The sequence below is a fragment of the Engraulis encrasicolus genome, chromosome 19, assembly GCF_034702125.1.
Source record: "Engraulis encrasicolus isolate BLACKSEA-1 chromosome 19, IST_EnEncr_1.0, whole genome shotgun sequence".
Classification (NCBI taxonomy): domain Eukaryota; kingdom Metazoa; phylum Chordata; class Actinopteri; order Clupeiformes; family Engraulidae; genus Engraulis; species Engraulis encrasicolus.
The window spans coordinates 43,503,770-43,509,769 of record NC_085875.1 but is presented as its reverse complement, the minus strand read 5'-3'; the positions used below and the strand labels follow the sequence as shown (position 1 = coordinate 43,509,769).

The 6,000-nt window shown below is 47.9% G+C and overlaps 1 protein-coding gene across 6 annotated transcripts in view; it reads right to left on the bottom strand.

Annotated features, from left to right (window-relative positions):
- Nucleotides 1-6,000, bottom strand: part of ralgapa2 (Ral GTPase activating protein catalytic subunit alpha 2) — a 179,631-nt gene that overhangs the window by 117,822 nt on the left and 55,809 nt on the right. The window lies entirely within an intron of this gene.

Here is a 6,000-nt window from a genome sequence, read left to right as displayed (position 1 = left end):
GACTAATTAAGAGGACATTACTTGGGCTGGTGTGGCGTTAACGAGCCAATCCATCAGCAAGAGTGTGAGTGCGAGCACACACACACGCACATGCACGCACGCACGCACACACAATCACGGAACACACACACACACGCACGCACGCACAGTCGCACACACACACGCGCACGCGCACACACACACGTGCGCGCGCGCACACACGTGCACGCACACACACACACGTGCGCGCGCGCACACACGCGCACGCACACACGCGCGCGCACACACGCGCGCGCACACACACGCGCGCACACACACAAATGATCACACAATCACGGAACACACACAATTGACACTTATTCTCTTCTTCTGTCTCGCTCTCCCTCACAAAATAACACACTCTCCCCTCCCTCTTTTAGAAAACACACACTCACACGCACAGACGCACACACACTACACACACACACTCCCCCGTCTCCCCCCCATTTCTCTTGCTCACTCCCACTCCCTCACACAATAACAACACTCTTTTGCACACACACACTACATACACACAGTGATGTTCTGGCTCGACGGCTGCAGTTAGTAACTGAGCGAGCGGGCGTTCATCATGACACAATAATATCAGCAGCCATAAAGGCCATCCATGCAGCGGAGGGAGGTCCAGGGCCCGCCTCATAATGTCATCACCTCAGAGCAGGGGGGGATTTATGAGTGGAGGGGTAGAGACCCACGACCCCCCTGACCCAACGCCATTATGCCTAATCAGACAGCCTCCCAGTGGGCCCATCAAACCACATGACTGGGGCTGGGGATATGTGTGTGTGGGTGTGGATGTGTGTGTGTGTGTGTGCGTGCGTGCGTTCTTCTGTGTGTGTGTGTGTGGGTACGTGCGTGCGTGCATAGGTTTGGGTTGGGGGATGAGACTGAGAGGAGAGCGGGAGCTATGCATCCGTGTGTTAGGGCTGGGCATGAGGCTAGGGCCATAGGCTTGAGCAGCTGGGTGGTGGTGGTGACAACACTTGGGCTGAGGGTGGGTGGTGGTGCTTGAGTTGATGCAGCTGGGCTGTGTGTGTGTGTGTGTGTGTGTGTGTGTGTGTGTGTGTGTGTGTGTGTGTGTGTGTGTGTGTGTGTGTGTGTGTGTGTGTGTGTGTGTGTGTGTGTGTGTGTGTGTGTGTGTGGAATGGATGTGAATGTGGGTGATATGGAGCTGAATGAAGGAGGAGGGTGGTGGGCTGAGATGGCCAAGACAGACAGAGACCATTAACAGCAATGCATGATGGGAAGGGGAAGAGAGAAGAGAGACACCCCAACAACCGGCCGCCTCACGAGGGGACGATGGATGAGGTAGAAAATGGGCCACGCGAGCCTTAAACAAGTTCATTAAGGCTCTCCATCAAAACAAATGGAGAAAAGAGTTTCTGACCTCCACCACTGCTAAACTTCCCAGCGAGAAAATGAAAAATCCAATGAATTGTCATGGCCGTCTCATTTATCAGGAGGTGCTACTGCCTGTTCAAAGCGCTGCTGTTACATGTGCACTGACTTTCAATGTTTTCCTCCTCTCTCGCCCGTCCCAATTTTCTCTCCTTTCCACTCTTCTTTTCTACTCTTACTTTTCCACTTATTTCTCATTCTTCTTTGTCACTGCCTCCTCCTCTTCACTCCTCTCCCATCACACTCGCCTTTCCAAACTTTTCTTTTCTTCATTATTTTCTACTCTCATCAAATTTTTCATTCTTCTTCTCCACTGACCTCTCCTCTCATCTTCTTTCCCCTGCTCTCCATTCTAGTCTTTTATTTTCTTCTTTCATTCCATCCTCCTTCATCATATTTTTCATTCTTTTTCATAGTCCTCTCCTCTCATCGCCTCTTTACACCGCTCCTATCTCTCTCTCCCCTTTCATCCCATCCTCTTCTATTCATTCTTCTCTGCCACTGTCCTCTCCTCTCCTCTCCTCTCCCAAGTCTCTTCCATCATATCTCTCTCCTCTCCTCTCATCTCATCCCCATCCAAGCCCTCTCCTCTCCTCTCCTCTCCATCCAAACCCTCTCCTCTCCCATCACATCCCTCTCTTCCTCTGTCCTCTTCTCAGCCTAAGAACCTCACCAAATAGCGTGAGTGACAGCCAGCAGTGACTCCTGTCCTCACTCATATCTCAACAACACCCACCCCCCTCCCGATTAGCCCTCTCCCAATCCCTCCACTCAGCAGGTGGTCCGTACTCTGGCTCAGTGCAGTGATGGAGTGCGTGATGACACATGTGTGGCGCAGCATTGATACCAGGGCTGGTGTTATTGATCCACTGAGCGCGTGCCAGAGGCTGGTGAGGGAATAGAAAAAGGCAAGGGTGTGTGTGTGTGTGTGTGTGTGTGGATGGGGGGTCTGGATTACATGCAATCATCACCCCCAGTAGCCCTCCCCATCCATTTCTCCACCCAGGTGCTCACAGCAGGGAGAGGTACCCGCTAAGCCCCCTTTACACAGCCACTGGCTGCATCGCACCACTGCAAGCAACTCAGAGAGAGGGGGGGTGTTCATAAGTGTCGGGGTGCTTGCAGGAGTGTGTGTGTGTGTGTGTGTGTGTGTGTGTGTGTGTGTGTGTGTGTGTGTGTGTGTGTGTGTGTGTGTGTGTGTGTGTGTGTGTGTGTGTGTGTGTGTGTGTGTGTGTCATGGCATAGCATAGCATAGCATAGCATAGCAGTCGGCAGGTATGTGGTGAAATTGGGAGTTCACTCCAACCTGGTGCCTTACATTAAGGACAGACTGAAAACAGACAGAGACTGAGAGAGAGAGAGGGAAAGAAAAAGAGAAAGAAATAGAGTTGCAAAAACGTAGGTAGCTGGAAAGAGTGAGAGAGACAGACAGATAGACGGAGAGAGACACAAAAGAGAGATGGCAGAGAAAGACGAAGAGAGAGAGAGAGGGGGGGGGAGGTGTGTGTGTGTGTGTGTGTGTGAGAGAGAGAGAAGTGAGACAGCAATATGCTTAAAGCGTAAGAAAGCTGTGGGCTGGGCCCCCTGTGGTGCCACAGTAGTTGCGTGGCCACAGCGCAGCGCCTCGGGAGGCTGCCAGTGTCGTCCCCACCCCCCCACAGAGGCTACCCTAATCTGCAGCCGCCCGTCAGGCATAACGATGGGGGCATTACTACTCCTCCTTCTCCTCCTCCTCCTCCTCTCTCTTCCTCATTCCTGCTCTCATCCTGAGCTCCTCTCTCTCTCGCTCCCTCGTTCCTCGACGTCCCCGTGATCCACACTTAGCTTTCCCGCTGCACAGCAGGCATGCTGCTGAATACGCTTCACCCAAAAGGTGTCCCCTACCATCAACGGGGAGATTTCGGCAGAAAATAGAGGACTGTACTCTTTCTTTGTCTGTGTTTAAGCTTTTTTATATAGAGAGACTTTCCCAGAACACAGCAGGAGGGCTTGACGAGTGCCCGACTGTGTGCATATACATGTAGAATCATGTCACCTCCACATCATCTGTCATCTCCCCTGTTGTTTAAAGGTGATTCGTTATTATTCTGTAGTCTAGCATCTTTAGCTTAAGGTTACAGAGGGTTCCAAACTGGATTAAAGGTAGAATATGTTAATAAAAAATACTTTTTTCCCCAGCTGGTGACAGCCAAAAGTGCCATGAAAAAAAAGGAGCAAAAATGTAACTTATTTTTTGAAACATGATGCTAAAGTAAGCACATTTGAGTGGCATCGGAAAAAATATAAATTTGGACTGTTGGACTGCTAATAAATAATAATAATAATAAATAATAAGTTCAATAACAGAGAAGGTATTTCCAGTTTTCCAAATTTCCACAGGACTTGATCCGGCAGGCATAACCAGAAACATCAACAAACCAAATGACTAAATCAATAAATAGCCCTTGCGTCTTGTTTTGTTTTGTGCTTGGTAAAATCAATGTTTTAATATTCATACTGCCAAGGAGTTATATATTGCTCTGCTAGCAATATTGCGCTGAATAAGAAAGTCGATAAGTCTGTCAGACGACAGCCAGTCAGTGAAACATTATGCAAGCTACCATTGAGACGGAAGGGAGACCGACAGAGGTTGTGTGTGTGTGTGTGTGTGTGTGTGTGTGTGTGTGTGTGTGTGTGTGTGTGTGTGTGTGTGTGTGTGTGTGTGTGTGTGTGTGTGTGTGTGTGTGTGTGTGTGTGTGTGACAGGAAGGGTTGTAAAGGGTCAAAGTTCTCTCTCACACACATGCACACACTCAGTAGTAAACAAGTAAAAAACAAAATAAGCTTTTGTCTAATTGGACACAGAAATATTGTAACTTAGAGTAAGTGAAGTAAATCCACATGAATGTACAATTTAGAATTTTTATGTTCAATATGACTGAAGAGAGGAGTTCCTCAGTGACTTCCCTGTATGACATCATCGTCTTAAAAAATAGTGGATGACATCATCTGGCATGAGCCAAACTGAACTAAATGAGCCTGAGTCACCTAAGACAAAATAAATAATGCACAGAAACCAATACAGACAGGACATGGAGTGGAGCATATCTTTCCAGTGATAACATGAATGACGACATTCGGTGACTGAGGTACATGTAGAGCCAGCCAGAGCTGAGAAGGAATTTCACAATGGCCAACGCTCAAAAGTAAATAAGGCGTACGCTGTTCGCCAGGGTTAGACATCCTGACTTCACTTCTTTTCTTTTTTTTACAGTATTTGATTGACACACAATGCCCTGAAACACTATTCAGGGCCCAGCCTTAAGGACGGCATAACTGAGTTGTTATCAGTCCATGGAAACGTTGGTATCTCCTACTGCATGCCACTGTTCACAGGCAGTAGGGGTGTAAATCACAGCCTCCATAACGATACGATTCTGTATCGATTTCTTAAGGCAGCGATTCGATTATTTTCTATACTTAGGAATTCCTCACGATATGATACGATTCTATTTTTTTCATTACTTTTCTACTTCTATTATGTTATGGAGCTAGGGCATTGGACAGCGGTCAGCGATTCGATCATTTTCGATACTTAAGGATGCCCATTGATACGATACGATTCGATTAGATAGTCGGCCGTAGGATAGATGCATTGATCCATTTCGATTATTATTTACACCCTGATATACTGTCTGTTGTTATTAAGTAAGGGTTAACGTTCGGCGAGAAGGTCGCTACCGTGGAATAGCAGCACGACAGAGAGAATCTTTAGACCCCGACGCGGAGCGGAGGGGTCTTGTTCTCTCTGAAGTGCTGCTATTCCACAAAGCGACCGACTCGCCGAAAGTTAACCCGCTTATTATATGGATATACTTAAATGATTCACACATGCGGGGACATTGCTTTAGACCTATTTAATGTTAAGATTGTTGCTGCGCAAAACAAAACAGTGCCGTTGTGGAACACCGCTAGGCAACAGCTAGGTAGGCTAGCCAGGACAACAGGTGTTGTCTATCACAGCAGCTGATTAGAGTGACAAAAGACCGACCCCCTGCGGAGTGATATGAAACATTCGCTTTAGCCACTGACTTGTATACAAGCCAGTGGCTTTAGCAGTGAACGTCTTGTTGCCATTGACAGCGGTAGCCAGGACAACAGGTGCTGTCTATCACAGCAGCTGATTAGAGTCTTGTTGAAAAGTCGCTTTAGCAGTGAAAAGTCTTGTTGCCATTGACAGCGGTCTGTTATAGACCAACCCGTCCGTTATCGAAAAATAACAGACGTCCGAACGTTGGGGAGCCCCGTTGAAATGAATGGAGCATTCGACAGATGACGTCACAACCATATAATAATAGCCTATAATTTGAGCAATGTGTGGTTAGGTGCCTCGCTCAAGGCACTTCAGCCATGGATGAAGGTGTAGGGAGAGGTAGGAGAGAGTGTGAATCGAGCCTGCAACCCACTAATCATCTTCCCAACCATTGGGACACGGCTGCCTGTTAGTAATTTATTTGTTCGTCTGCGTAGCGTATCTTGTGTCATATACCTGGTGTTGTAGTACTGGAGACCTGTATTTGATTTTGAGACTGGTCTTAAGACCATT